This window comes from Cavia porcellus, unplaced genomic scaffold, assembly GCF_034190915.1.
Source record: "Cavia porcellus strain 051 isolate PalLab524CR breed Dunkin Hartley unplaced genomic scaffold, mCavPor4.1 scaffold_6, whole genome shotgun sequence".
Lineage (NCBI taxonomy): Eukaryota > Metazoa > Chordata > Mammalia > Rodentia > Caviidae > Cavia > Cavia porcellus.
The window spans coordinates 48,937,615-48,953,697 of NW_026947489.1; the positions used below are offsets into that span (position 1 = coordinate 48,937,615).

At 39.1% G+C, this 16,083-nt stretch overlaps 1 protein-coding gene across 3 annotated transcripts in view; it reads right to left on the reverse strand.

Annotated features, from left to right (window-relative positions):
* Nucleotides 1-16,083, reverse strand: part of Clec5a (C-type lectin domain containing 5A) — a 52,086-nt gene that overhangs the window by 35,832 nt on the left and 171 nt on the right. For 2 of the 3 annotated variants that reach the window (XM_063250626.1, XM_063250628.1), the window contains exons 2-3: nucleotides 5,799-5,874; nucleotides 1,489-1,563 (exon numbers count right to left, since the gene is read on the reverse strand). The gene's annotated coding sequence lies outside the window, so the exon portion shown is untranslated. The remainder of the gene's footprint in view (nucleotides 1-1,488; nucleotides 1,564-5,798; nucleotides 5,875-16,083) is intronic. The other variant, XM_013159026.3, reaches the window with a different exon arrangement.

The window sequence follows — 16,083 nt, forward strand, 5'->3', positions numbered from 1 at the left end:
TTTGGTGAACATGAATTTTTCAGTTGTTCTTCATCATGGAAACACCTTATTTCTCCATTAATTTTCAAAGAAAGTTTTACAGGGTACATCAATCTGGGTTGAAAATTGTTTTCTTTCAGGACTTGAAATACTTCACACCAAGCTCATCTTGATTTGAGGATTTTTACTGACAAGTCTGCTGTGATTCTAAGGGGCTTCCTTGATAGGTAAGTCCTTTCTCTAACAGTTTTTAGTATTCTGTTTTTATGCTGGATTTCTGGGATCTTAATTATTATATGTCTGGGTATTGATTTATTTTGGATATGATTGTTTGGAATTCTATATGGCTCACTTTTATGTATATCCAATTCTCTTCCCATGTTTGGGAAATTTTCTGCTATTTTTTTCTGCTAATACTGTATTTGTGTCATTTGCATTGTCACCTGCATTTTCATTGAAGCCAGTTAGTCTTACCTGGTTTCTCTTTGCATCGTCCTGAGGCTACTGAATTGTTATTTCATGTTCCCTTGTTATTTTTAAGAGTTCTTTCCTTTCATGATTGCTAGCTGTGATCCTGTCTTCAAGGTCTGAAAGTCTATCCTCAGCTTCATTCAAACGGTTTTGCCAGCTTTCAATGGATTTTTTTTTTTATTTCCTGGATCTCTTTTGGAAATTTGTTTCATACCTTCTATTTCTTTTCTATGTTATTCATTCAAGGTTTCCTTCATTTTTCCATGTTCCTATACTTTTAAAAATCTATATCTTCTCTACCTGTGCTGAGCAATTCTTTATTAAGGTTGTTATTTCTTTCTTTACCTGAGAGATTATTTCTAATATGATTTCCTCTATAGCCTGATGGATTCTTTTGTTTATTTCACTTGCTATCTTTTCAGAAATTTCAGGTATGTGACTTGTAAGATCCTCTATATCAATGTCTCCTGTACTTGCTCCTAATGGACTAGATGTGTGAGATTGCATTTTGCTTTTCTGTTTTGTCATTTTCACCTCTTGGGTTAATATTTTGGTGTTAATACCACTAGTCTCAACTGTCTTTGTGTGTGCCTTCGGGTTATACTATGTAGCTGATGTTTGTCTAATTGCTGAGTCCCTCAATGAAGGCGAGAGTTCAGGCCCTTTACTGTAGGGCCTGTTGGGTGAGTCCTATACTGTTCCTAGGCTGATTAGCCTAGGAGTATTGATGTAAACCAATCCTCAGCTCCTATTGTTACCATAACATCAGGCTGTTCCAGGCCTCCAGATTTACCTAGCTATAGTGTGTACCTCAGCTGGGACCCTACTGTGTCACTTGGTATCTCATAGGCCCTTTTGAGTTCCTCGGAGTTGGGGGAGGCCTTATTGGCACTCTCTTTAACCCACTTGGTGTTCTCTGTATGGGAGAAGGACTCACCCATATTTTTGCTGGGCTTGCCAGGATCCTATAGCTGGGAGAAGGATTCTCTGCTGCTCCTGTTTATCCACTGAGGTCTTCTATTTGAGGGAGAAACTCACCAGACTGTCACAGGCCCACTGAGGTCCTCCATGTGGGTGAAGGGTTGCTGAGACTCCCACAAGCACACCAAGGTTCTGCAGGTGATAAAAGGGGTCACTGATTGTCTGCAGGCTGCTGCAGTTTTTTGGGTGGGGGTGAGGGTGACCAACTATCCTTCCAGCCTCCAAGGGGAGGGGTAAGTTGGGGTGAGGGAGGGATGAGGAAGGGAGAACAATGATTTCACCAGCCCCCAAAGTCTGTGGGGCAAGGAGGAAGGGAGATCATGCTTGCACTGTCCTCCTGGATTTGTGGGAGAAGAGGAGAGGGTAGGGGAGGGGAAGGGAGACTGATCCTCCTGCTATCCTCCTAGATCTATGGGTTGAGGGGGAGACTATTGTTTGATTTCTTAGTGATAGTCCTTCTTTCTGGAGTCAGATGGAATTTCAGTGTTGTTTTAATTTGCATTTCTCAAATGATATGGTTATAGTTTTTGAAGTCTATGTGTCTTCTCATTTACACATTTTCAGATATTTATTAACCTATGTTTTTTCAGCATTTGTAATTCTTGATTTCTAAAATATGGATATGTTTCATGAATACACCTGCAAACTCTGTAAAAATTCAGGCTAGTTACTCAGTAGAAATGAGAAAGCTGGTATTTGGAGACCAGATATTATTTTCTAAAGTTTCCTAATTTTTGATGCTTCTTTTCCACCCTAGAAAAGCTTTAGTCCCTCTGCATCTTTTACAAATGCCCTTTACCCTTCACTGACCCATTCACTTCATGGATGAACGAAAATGAAAGAAAAGAAGTTGAGTGGCTCTGCTGGTGGTCTGTCTGTTGTCTGAGAAATTTCCTATCCATTTACAGCCCTTGTTTATCCATTTTCTCAGGCCCATGCCTTGCTGCCCCATCCTAGTAACTCTTCATAGCCTCCCTTTGGAGCTTCTGTGAGACTCTGTGTTGACAGTGTGGGCTGTTGACCAGGCACCCTTGAGCTAAGGCTTGTTTCTGCCATTTTTTTTCTTTCTCATGTCTGGAAACAATTGTTCTCTTTCATTATTTCCTATGAAATGGAGTTGATGAAAGTGACGCCCAAGAGTGTTGCAAGTTTTACCTGAAATGACCCACATGCAACACTTGGGATGGTGATAAGGTGTGATGTCTGGCCAATAAATACTAGTTATCATTACCATTGTTCTCTAGTGTTTGCCCTTTGTCTTTATCTTTTTATACTGTCTTGCACATTCATTTAAATTTTCCATAATGCAGGAGTTATCTGTGATGTGCTATTTTTTCCTGTGTATACTTTGTCTTTTTCATGTTTCTTTTCAACTAGACCTCTTTATTTTACTTATTAGTAAAGACATAAGTTAGCGATTACTAAAAATGTTCACTTCTGTTTTATTCTGAACTGTAAATGTAGATATTCATAGAGCTTTTCATCATACATAGTCATAGAGCAATGCAGGTGTATTTAATTCACTGCAACGCTCTCATTTGAGTCATGCATCCCTATAGAATGCCAATCACTGAGACACTACATCCTATGCTTTTCAGTTGAAGCTAATGGTTCCTTTTTCTTCTTTACACCAGGTGGCAATATTGTACCAAATACATGTAGGAAAGACATTTCCTTCCTTCAAGGTTCCAGATGGAAACCACTACTCCACTATAGGTGTGGAGATAAGCAGCGACAACTGCAAGTGTAGAGGTAGTCTCCACTGCACATGTTGAGTTGCAACAATTCAAATCAAAATTTGAACCTTTTGTATCAAGAATCAGTGAGATCCTTGATGTATACTGATTTTTGAGCATCAAATTTTACTACATTCTTTCAGTAATCATGGGGCTTTTTCAGAGACACAGACATATAATGATATCACATTTTATTTGAGTTTTGTTTACACAGTGTTTGGTATTGTATAAACTGAAAGAGTTTTGCCCTAGAATAAATTACAGGACATTATGGCAGTGGAAGGCCAAATCAGGAATGTTTATCCTGGCAGTCACTTCCTCCTTCCCCTATTACAACTTCCTTTTTCCTTTCCCAGTGTACACAAAACAAATTCTGATTAGCTTCCCTGAGTCATCAGTGCCCACCCTAAGCACCACATCTGGTCAAAGAAAGAAAAAGCCAGACCCCTGTTGGTTGTGGGCTCCTCTCCATGTCCTTTGAGTAAAAGGTCATTTTTACTTTTTCTTAAATTCTGCTCCTTTATTACACCAGAAAACTCTAACATAAACAATCTCTTGTGTGGTTAATTTTTAGAAGTTGGCCGTTTTTTGGGGGAAGTTGTTTCATTCAAAGTCTACGGAGAGTTGGAATGTTGGTAAGAGTGGCGGGAACAAAAACTAGTTCATCAGATATAATGCAAAATTTCAGTCACTTTAATTCTACAAGTAAGTAAATGTTGAGAATTCTATAATTTGCATAAATTTGTGTTTAGATTTTTAGACTTTTGCTCCACTTTCGTATGTGAGAACTGGAGTCTTTGGATTGATATCTTTTTAAAGTTGTTATTAGCTTGACAGAAGGATATGATTATAAGTAATATCACACCTCATTCCCTCAGTGTACCTTGCTTACTGTGTTCGGTGACTGGATAGGTAAATATATTAAGAATAAAATGCATTCTGAATGTTGTAATGGTACTGAAGACACAGTACCAAACAAACAAACATTAGGTAACTGAAAGAACACAGAAGTCATACTATTCAAGGTGGAGATGGAAAGGAAATTTTCTAGAGAAGCTCTGTTGAAGTGATACTGGGATTGAGAATTCAAGCATCAGTAACAGACTATGTATTGCACAATAAATGGAGACAGGAAGTCCTAGTAGCTCTAAAATTTAGACAAGATAAGAAACAATGTAGTCTAACAAAAGTAACAAGTACCAGGATGCAAATAACAAGATTTGTTGCAATCATACAAATATGGGAGCATGATTTGTGCATTTTGATAAATAAGCTATTAAAATGATGAGTTTGGGTGTAAATAATATTTTGGGACCACAATCTATAAAAAATTAGTGATATGTGACTGATTATAAGTCATTACAGATAGATAGAAATCTTGATTGCCTTTTTCCCTACACCTCAAAGTACACAAAGGTTACCTTTCAATTCACCACAAAGTTGGGGAAACAGCAATGTTTTTACACTCATAAAATTACACACATACACACAGACACAGACACACACACACACATTTTTTTTTTTAGATGATTCAGTGAGCCTGAGAGTTAAGAGAGTAGAACATCACTATCCTTCTATGGTGTCCTTTCCAGGAAATAGGAATGTGCTCTATTTAGAATTCCTGAAATTTGGAGGTATGTTTGAACAGAGGTGGGGAGTCTGAGGGCAGTAGGGCTGCTGAAGTGCCTTGAGTTGGCCAACAGGACCACACTGTTAGTATAGAAAGTGAGGGCCAGAGCACTGCTGCCCTAGGAGTTAGGAAAGGAGGCAGACCCACTCACATGTCTGGGACATCGTGAGATGCTCCTTGAAATGCACAACTCTTCTGGACTGTCTTGGTCTGTTAAGTTGGTAAAGGTGTGGGATACGCACAGTCTGTCTGTGGGAGTCAGTAATGCAAATGTGTATGTAAAGCGCTTTGCTTTTAAGCTATAACATCGTTTGGGGACCCCTAAAAGGCTAGTTACTAACAAGACTCTAAACTTGGAGGGAAGCCATGGCTTCGCAGCTGCAGGATGTGGGAGACACTTTCTGTTCTGTTTTCCAAGATGTCCCCAATACTGTCAGTTCAGCTGTTCCCAATGCAATCAGTTCAAATAAAACACATGCTTTTCTTAAACTATCTTTTGAACTCCTTTCTCCTAAAATGTCTTTTGTTCCTTTTCAGTTTAAAATGCTATTGTTCTCATTATGTATTTAAGGCAGTGTGCTCCTTTAATAAACAGAGTGGTTGTCAGTCTTCTCCTTGTGTCATGAGTCTGCTTTCTTTTCATGTGATGTGAGTCATTAGAGATTGTTGCCATCATCCCCAGTAGTGGTTGGGAAAGCCCCAGTAGTGGTTAAAAACTATATTGTGGAGACTGAAAGAAGATGCAGTAACCTCTGGAAGAGGAAATGATCCGTTAAGATGATTAGGGCAATGTATAAATGAATATTGCCAAAACACAAACAGCCAAAAACATCTTGAACACCATATCCCATGCCACCACCTTACCAGGTGAATTCACCAGTGTTAGTCTAAGCCTCACTGATGTACGTGGTAGTGGTGTGCAACCCACTGGTTGATGAAATGCCAGCAGCAGGGTTGGCAAAGAGTGATCATGGTAGATAACCAGACAGAATCCCACTTACGTGACCTCCTGCCTCCCCTTCTCTCTTCCTGCTAGGATGTGAGAACCAGGTCCGGAGAACTAGAGAGGCACAGGCCCTAAGGAAAGAAAATCATGCAATCAAGATTATAAACATAATAGTTGCAGATACCTCATTTCCTGTATTGAGTCATTCAACACACTGACTTTGAATCTGATTGTGTTGAATCTAATTTGCTATAGGCAGATTGTGTTCAATGTCAAGAAAACATGTGCACCCTTGAAGACAAATTGAGGTTCAGGTTTGAATATAATTGAGCTGGGTCTCCCAAATCTTTGCTGTGTACAGTTTACCCCTTATCTAAGTATTTATATAAAGCAAAAGGGCAGAATGGGAGAGACAACAGGGCAATCCTAGAGGGCATAAGAGAAGCCAATCTGCACAGTGAGGAAATGGCAGTGTGAAGAAATTTACTCCTTAGAGAAAGAGCCATTCGACTCTAGAGGGAAGACACAACTGAGTGATGTCAGACAGCAGAGTTATTTGAGAAAAACAACTTAATGTTTGTACGATACAAACCTCAAAGGGAACAGACAAATAGGGGTGATGTTACTCCTAAAGAAAATGGGGCATGGCTCTATTGCAGAAGAAAACACAGGAAAAAATAAAAGCACCTCAGAAAGAGATGGGGCAACCAGGAGCCTGGTTTTCAGGAATAACGAGGAGACCAGGGTGGCTTCCAGCAGGAGATGAGACCAAAGTGACCAGCTCAGGATGTGCTTGTGGCCATGAGAGTGCCATTAGCTTTGGTGTGAAATACAATTTAAAGTGATTGTGACTGACTCCCTCCTGACTTGCACTTGCCTGTGTTCCTACATGGGAGCTGGCTTCAGCTTTTATCTTAGAGTTAGGCAGACAGCTATATAGAAGGGTGTGCATGACCTATGGGAAAGGTCTGGCAACATGCAGGAAGCCTGAAGATCAAGGATAAATCCATGTCTCTCCAATCTCCCCAGATAAGGGGAGTCCTTTTATCATTATTAAGCTTTTACTAGATGGCACCTGTCCATGGTGAGATCAAGAATTCCTGGCCTGCTCTTGGTGGAGTCTCACTTTAGTCATTTTATTTAATCCAGAAGAAATTTGGTCCTGAATTTTATATAACAAAAATTTTAGATTCCATTTAATGCATTATGGTAGGCTAAATGCCCTTTAATTTTATGGCTCTGTGAAAAATGTAATAATATGTGCATCTTATTAATAAGAAAGTGGAGTTGAAGGAAAGTTAAATAGTTAAATATTTCATCCAAAGTTACTAAACTACTAAGTGAGGAGCTAAGTCTAGATTAGTCTGATTTCACCTTTGATGCTCTTCCTTCTAAGCCTGACAGTCAATCTGGGGTGTAAGGTGGAAAGCATGCTTTTGCTTTGGTAATATGCCTGGTGATATTCTTCCAAATTTTTGGCCTATTTGAAAATACTTTAGGTGTTTGAAGGTGGCCGTGAGCTCTTGTGGATTACCTTAGTGTTGTGGGGGGGAGAGGGTGATAGTTCATCTCATTCTTAGAAGTGGTAGAAAAATGGGGTCCAGCTAAGTTTATAATTATTCTGATGGGGACCATTGCCAAGTGGTTCGGAGTAGGACTTAAATTAACCAATTGGCTTTCTATGTTTACTTGTGAGTTTATCCAAGGCTAAGCCCCTTGTTTGGAAATGGGCAGCAGATTCACAGTAAGTGAGTCTCTATGAATCACTGGTCCTGGCTGAGGCCTATAGTGGCCTGTGATACTTTGACAAGAGGACAAGATAAGACCAAAGCTGAGGATGCCTGGCTTTAACCCTAGTTAATTAAAGATTGTAGCTGCAGGCATCTAACTCATGAGGTGGTCAACCAAGAGATAAGATAGTTCTCCTAAATTAACATAATTTATTACTTGGAGAATCCTTGGGCTGTCTCCCAACATCCTGCTCAGTTTCCCCACACTTTCTACTCTAACCCTTTCACTTGTTTGATAACCAAATAAATATGGACTGCCCAGAGAAATCTGTTATCTCAGCCCCCAGAGAATCTTGAATCCTCCTGGGGCCCTAAAATCATACCACTTGTCTCTTTTATTTATACCTTCGCTGTCCACTTGTTTGGAGGTTGCTGGCCTGATCAGTCAACATTCTGGTCACAGAATAGAAGGAGAAATTCTTGTTAGGCTTACTGGAAGAACATGTCTGTCCACCTAGCATGCTAACAATTATTAGTAAATGAGGACCCTGCGGAATCAAGGGAAGTTCCTTAGAATTTCTTCAGGAAGATCTGGGATGAGATCTTCTTTGATTCCTCTCTATAGGCTTCTTACACCTTTGCCTCTGTCATACTTGGTTTATACTACTGTTGTATCATGTGATAGTTAATCCTGATTATCAACTTGAGCTAGTAAAGCACATTTCTGAGTGTGTCTATGGCACATGTTTCCAGAGATGACTGGCATGCAAGCTAGTAACCTGACAGGGCAAGAGCTGCCCTGATTGTGGGTGGTACTATTCAGTAGATTTGCAGTCCAGATGCAATGAAGAGGGAAAAGAGGAGGAAGTTCACCTGCACTTAAAAAATTTAATAATGCTTCAGTTTCGTTCATCTTTTGCTGCTGCAATTGTCTGTGGACATCAGACTCTAAATCCTTCAGCTTTCCAATATAGATTCACACAAATGACTCTCTGGGAAGTTTCTGAGCCTTCAAGCTTCTGACTGGTACTGCATCCTTGGTTTCTGTTGTTCTGAGGTTTTCAGCTTCTTGGTTCTTTACTTGGGGAGGTGATCTACTTTTTGACTTCTGAAGAGTCCTTTACATTTATCATCCTGCCTGAGTTAAATTACTGTAAACTGGATCGATCACTCTTGTCAATACCATAATTCCCTGTTGACTGAGGGACATGGGGAGCCCAAAGTGGCCAGGGTGATGTCTCTAACTTCCAGTTCAATGAAATCATTATTGTGTCTCCTGGTAGGACCCTCCTCCCCCCACTAAGACTTCTATGCTAGCAGAGTATAAGGTTGTGAGAACAGAAAGCAAAAGTTTTGCTGGATGACCACTAGGGCTAATAATGAGTGGTACCATTCCCCTTGTAGCTCTTACCATTTTTATTAAAATAGGCATTATTTACATATGTATATCCTTAATTTTATTGAGTTTTTTAAGAGTTGGGAGTATGTATTATTCTCTCTTTGCTACTCATTGTAAATGACACATAACTAAATTTTTCCCTTTATTTGCCATTCAATATAAATACAAGGGAATGATTTGACCAACTTTGTTGTCTTATGCATATGGATATGGATATGGATATGGATATGGATATGGAACATAGATTCTGCTTGACTTTAGGCAAATTCACTTCTAGGATTCAAGCACGTTTTCTGTACTGAAGATTGAAGGCTGAGCATGTTTCATAACCTATTGTAAAGCCTTCAGGAGAGTACTCACTCTAAGAGAAGACAGAATTCAGCAGTGAACCTGGATTTGATAACAAAAATGGAGCCACCAAAGTGCAGGCAATTTCTGGTGCACTTGGCAGATGGCAGACTCCTTTGGCTTCAAGGAAGACAGACTAATTCAGGTGGTATCCAGCAACATTATTTTTTATTTCTATATAATACCAGTAGTTGCCAAAGCTCACTGTGCCCCATTTCAGGGTGATCAGATTCACCAGGGAAGTTACAAGAAAAACAAATTCTTGGATCTATTTCAACTTACTAAATCAAAAACTGTGAAGATAGAGACATACAATCTGTGTTTTAGCAAATTATTCAGGTGATCCTAATGCACATTCATATTGGAAAATGACTGAGATAGGAAGAAACAAGATTTTCCATAATCTTGTCAATCATCACATTTCATCTAATAGAAACTTTTGGAACCTCCCTTGTGCACTGGTATTTTCTTTAGAATCTCTGCTGCCTTCTTAATGGGAGTTACTTGCCATTCACCTGAATGCTCTGCCAAAAAAAAATTCAGACTTTTATTAGGAATTGAAGGATTTTGCTGCTTTTACATGGTATGTACCCCAGAGTCCCAGAAATCCCCAAATCCAGCTCTGTCAATTATTTGTAATATTAGGACAACAGTAAAAGGGAAGTGTGTGTGATGTGAGTATTTCTTTCCTAGAGTCAAAAGCAGTGCCCACAGGCTTCCAAAGCAGAGCTCTGCAGCAAGTTGGGTAGGAGTGTGCAGAGACCTAGGCAGCAGAGTTCATACTCCCAACTTGTTGTTCTATTTGCTGGTGACTCTGCCAACTGTTTGTGAAATACTAGTTTTGTCCTCCTCATTCCAACAATCTCCACGTTAGTTGGTATGTCAGTATTACTATCTAAAAATAAACATTTAGCATCTTTTTTTCAGATAGGACTAATCTCTGAGAGACAAGGAGATGGAATTGGGTGAGATTTCTTAGATAGCCCTTCTGCCTTTCTTCCTGTGCTGAATGTTCTTTTTTCTTATTTAAAAAGAAAGGAAAAAAAAACCAGAGAAAAAGATTAGAAACAATACAAAATTTCAAAAAAATAAACAGTAAGAAATCACCAGTCGATAAGTTACATATAGTCATCTTAGAAATTGCTCGAGTTGCTCGAGTTACAAAATTAAAGTATACAAAGTGATATCCAAATAATGATACTGCAAACATTTCTGCTCAATGATCCAACAAGAACTTAGTAATATAGTTATCAGTCCTACACACTTGTTTTTTTATCTTAAAGAGGGTAAGATTACACATAACAAAACAGGACAAAACAGTTTATAAGGAAACAATTTAAAGAAACACAGATTTCAAAGCAAGTCCACTGGAGATCGTCACTGTCTATCTTATTGTCTCTGGTTTTCTTCCAAATAGTTGTCCCCATCTTCACACACATTGAATATATACTGAACATTATAGAACTAATCAAATCATTACAGGATGATGAAGGCTTTTTAGATCTTCAAGACCTGATTTTGGGGAAGTCATAATGACTATCATAGTATTTCTCAGTCTCTTCATAGTAGCTGTCTTTATCTTTACGTATGCTGAAATTAAGAGACTAGACTAAATCACTCTTAACAGTGAATGATAGTATTGCTAGATTTTATATGATAATGCTACAGAATTAGCATTGGGTTTCTTAGTGTCTCTTCTTCAGAGTATCTGTTCATTACATCATGTATTATATAATCTGTTTCTATAAATAGTTTAGAAATTCTTCCCATGTGTGAATCCCCACATGTATATCTATCCTTTCTGTATTATAGGGAAAAACAGATCAAAACAAGATAATAAATTCCTAGAAAAACATGAAATGAAAAAAAAAAACACATGGGACCACAATATTTGGTGATCTACAGTAGTTACTATGCTTTCTCTTGTTATTTTCAATAGAATTGTCCACATCCTCAGGCATATATAGTTAAGCATAGCATAAGCATAACACAACTTTGAAGACATTGTAGGACTTGAAAGCAGTTAATAATCAAAACCAGAATGGCTATCTTTTACATCTTGTCATCTTCAGAGTAGTTGCCTCTACTCTTAGACTTGATACTATCAAGCATACCAAATTTGAATAAAATCAGTCGAGGCTAAACAGCGCTCTAACAAATCAGCTTCTAATAAGATCAGTCATAGCAAGACGATGTAAGTAATACAGGGTTTCAGTGTAAGTTAATAGGAAATTAAGGATAGTTACCGTGGTATAACCTGCTATTTTTGGGTTAGTGCCCTCAAATCTAATATGAATAGACAGACCAGAACAAAATATAATCAAACTAAACAGAGCGATAAGACTACGGTGACTTTTAAATCCTGGTACACTATTAACAATGTCCTCTGCCTTCCTTTTTTAGACAGTTCCTCCCTTTTCCCTTTCTCAGGGTGCTTTGTATATTTTGGGTCCCACTAGCTCTTTTAGTTTTTAGATTAGGGGGCCACCTATTATCTATCTGAGTGTTGCTAGACCTTTTTACCTCTGAGCTTGATCTTGAGCTGTACTCCTTTACTTACTAAAGTCACAGGTTTTCCTTCCTTCCAGATGTGTAGTTCTACACTGCCCAAAAGTGTCATAGCTTTCCAATCTATCTGTGGCTGCTGGACAAGTTGTTCCTATTTCTCTCTGGTTTCCTATCACATATAGCATTGTTTTCTCATTTTTGACTCTCAGTTTATTAACCCTCTTTCAGGTTGAGTGTATTTCCTATTCAGAGCATCTCGATGAATCCTGCTTCCTAATCTACTCTGCCTGTGTTTCTTTTTTTGTTAGTGTATCAGGGCTATCTATATTAAAGATTATATCTTACTGACTCTGCCTCATTTCTATTTTATTCTTCTGCTATTATTTGTCCACTTTACTCCTTCAGTCCACTGTCTGCCCTGTTCACCGAGGCCTCTCTGTCACTGTTGCTGGAATCCTGGTATTTTTTCCTCTCTCTCTGGAATGTCCTTTAGTATTTTTTGTAGGGTTGTGTTGGTGGCCATGAACTCCTACAGTTCCTCTTTGTCTTGGAAGTATCTTGTTTCTCCATTAATTTTGAGAGAGAGTTTTTCTGAGTATATCACTCTTGGTTGGATGTTATTTTCTTTCAGGGCTTGGACTATTCCCCCCCAGGCTCTTCTCAAATTTATTTTATTTTATTTTATTTTATTTAAGAGGAAAAAGAGAAAAACACAAAACAAAACAAAGCAGTGTAAGGGTACACGTAATACAGAACTACAAAAAAAAAACATAACAGTAAGAAATCACCTGTTAATAGATTACATATTATCATCTTGAAAATAGTTGCTCAAATCACAGTATCAAAGAATACAAAGTGGACATTCAAACAGGGAGACTGCAAACAGCTGTGTTCAATGATCCAAAAACATTGATATAGTCAGCTATTTAACACCCCTAAACACACTTGCTGTTATATCTGTTAGAGCTCTTTTTTTCCCCCTCTCTTTTTTACAACAAAATTTACACATTTTGGATTTTATTACTCCTTAGTTCTTATCACTTTTTTTGGGGGGAGAGAATTCAGTCAAATATGGCAAAACAAAGCTGTCAGTCAAAACCAAGGATAGACATAGCACATGGTGTAGAACAGAGTACAAGGTTATCAACAATGGTTATCAACGTTGTCTCTTGTTTCCTTAAAAAGAATTGTCTATCATTATAAAGTTGGACAAAATAGTAGAGAACAAGACCAATAAAACTTAGGCATTGTAAACCTTACAGGACTTCCAAAGGAGACAATAGTCAAACCAGAATGGGCATCTTAGTGAATCTTATTGCTTTCAAAGTAGTTGCCTATACCCTCAAACTTGGTACTATCATGCAGAATAGAACAGAGTCTAACCAGTCAAAACAAGATCGTGGGAGTATTATAGGACTTCAAAACAAGTTAATAGGAAATCCAAAAAGAGTTACTATTATATATCCTAATTTTTAAAATTTTTCCCCTTAATTAAGACAAACATAAGAAATAACTAAATAATTTTTTTAAAGAATAAGGGGGAGATTGAGATAAAACAGGACATAACAATATAACAATAGAGGTCAAAGCATGACTGTTTCAGCAACCTAGTACTTCACCACCGTATAACCCGATTTAATAGTAGTTACCATAGTGTCTGTCTTTTTCCTTGAAATATTTGGATAAAAATTCATATACTATAGCTTCAAATATTTCCATATCAAGAAGCCCAGAATAAAGCCTTTCTAATTAATGAGTGAAAACTTTATAAGGCTTCAAGGCCACATAATGGGGAATCATGATTACCACATATTTTTATATATTTGAATCATTACTTACATTAGGGAAACTATTCGGTATTCACACATGCGAGATTGATTTATTTCACTTATGAGTATGGTCTCGAGCTGCGCCCATTTGTTGATAAATATCTCAATGTGATCCTTCTTTATAGCTGAATAATACTCCATTGTATAGAAATACCACAACTTTTTTATCCATTCCTCAGTTGATGGGCACTTGGGTTGTTTCCAAGATCTGGCGATTACAAATTGTGCTGCTATAAACATAGGTGCACATGTATCACTGTGGTATGATGCTTTCAGTTCTTCTGGGAATATGCCTAGAAGTGGAATAGCTGGAATAAATGGGATTTCCAATCCCAACTTTTTGAGAAATCTCCAGACAGACCTCCACAAAGGCTTTACCAGTCTACACTCCCACCAACAGTGCAGGAGAGTTCCTTTTTCCCCACAGCCTCTCCAGCATTTGTTGTTGTTGGTTTTCTTGATCCTGGCCATTCTTTCAGGAGTGAGATGGTATCTCAGTGTGGTTTTAGTTTGCATTTCTCTAATGACCAATGATGATGAGGCTCTTCTCAATTTGAGTGTTTGTGTTGATAAGCCTGTCGTTATTTTGATAATTTTTCAGTTGTAGGTAATCTGCTTCTTTTCTTTGGCTGCTTTTAATATTCTGTTCTTGTGGTGGATTTCTGGGATCTTGAATATTATATGTCTGGGTGTAGATCTGTTTTGGTTGTAGGTGGCTGGAGTTCTGTATGCATCTTTTATCTGGATATCCTTTTTTTTCCTATGCTTGGGAAGTTTTCCTTGATCATATCTGTGAATAGTCTTTGTAGTTCATTTGTAGTTGCTCCTGCTTCTTCACTCACGTTTTTTATTCTTAAGTTATAAATCTTCTTGTCATCTTCTAGCCTTTTGAATTGTTTCTTCTTGGTTCCTTGTTATTTTTAAGAGATCTTTTCTTTCACAAACACACTCTAAATCTCTCTTCACGTTTCAAAAGGCTGACTTTAGTTTCTATCAAGGCATTTTGCCAGCTTTCAATGGAGTTTTTAGTTTCCTGGTAATCTCTTTGGATCTGTTTCATGTATTCTGGATTTTGTTTATATTCTTCATCAAAGGTTTCTCTTCCTTTTCTGAATTCCTCTGTTTTTCCATCTGTGTTTTCTTGGGGGGTTATCATTTATTTAATTAATCTTTTTATATCTTGCCTCACTTGGATCAGAAGTACAGTTTTAAATTCATCTATGAGGTCATGAAGGTATTTCTTTATGTTTGCTGATGCTGTATCTAATATTGCATGATTACTGCACTGGTTCTTTTCTGTATTTAACTCTCCTGGGCTTATTTTTCCAGGGTCAGTGGCTGGAGGGTTTTTAAATTTCTGTCTCTTGTCATGTTTCTGGTTTCTTACAGACAGGTGTGTCCAAGGGGTCTCTGGCCCTCTCCGAATTGTTTAGGGTCTTTCCGAAGCCTGCTGACTGGGGGTTTGCTGCTCTCCCCAATTTGCTGTTACCTAGGTATCTTAAACTCCCTCCCAGGGGCTTAGATGGCACTGGGATACTCGCCCCAGACTGCCCAGTCCAGAGTTCAAGGTGCAGGCAGGCAGGTCCAATTCCCTGAAGTTGGTTGAGCACAGCAGGAAACTGGAAAGTTCTGATTCTGTATTTTTGATTATTGTCTGAAGAGGTGTTTTCAGAAGCCGATTCTCTGGGCTCCATTCATGGGTGGTGGCTCCGTGGAGCTCTGGCCACATGGGCCTGGTGGCAGCGAAGACACACTTGCCGCCCGGGGACCTTAGGAGCACTCTGGCAGTTGGGCCGCTTAGCGCTGGCGCCACGGGCTTGAGTCCTCATGCAAGCAGCGAGGGCAAAGGCAGTGATGTGTCCCAGTAGGTCTGGTCCTGTGCCCATAATGTTGCAATCTGCACTCCTCCTTGCTCCCTCTGGGACTGCCTGGATCCAGGGAGGCGGCGGAGGTGGCTGTGGTGGTGGTGGCGGTAGGGGCAGGGGCAGCTGGTGAGTGCCAAGTCTCTCCACTTCTCCAGCCTCCGGTGGACCCGTGGCAACAGAGTTAGAGGCAGCGGCTGGAGCACTGGGGGCTCAGGGATGGCCTGTCTTGCAGGCGGCCCGCAGGCACTTAGGGCTGCATGGTGGCGTGGCCGGTGGGTACTGTATGCTTGATTGGTTTTTCTCATCTTAGTTTCTTCTTGGGATGAGAGAATTCCTCTCCCTCTGTTCAGGGCTCCCCAAGCTGTATTATGTTGAATTCTAAATTGAGCATCTCAGGGAGCCTCTGTAACCAGCTGTTATCTATCTGCCATCTTTGCTCTGCTCTCACCTGAATTTTCTTATCATGGTTGAATTCCAATCAGGAGGGAAAAGCCAAGAAAATGTCAAAGCTATCATTCTGAAATTGCTAACCAGCTGAACCCATGTGAATAGCAACTCTCCTTCAGGTTTCTCACTATGTGATGAAGGGAAACTGCATGTCACTGGGCTACAGTGCTCACTGTTACTGAAGCTGAACATAATTGATAACTGATCTATTATA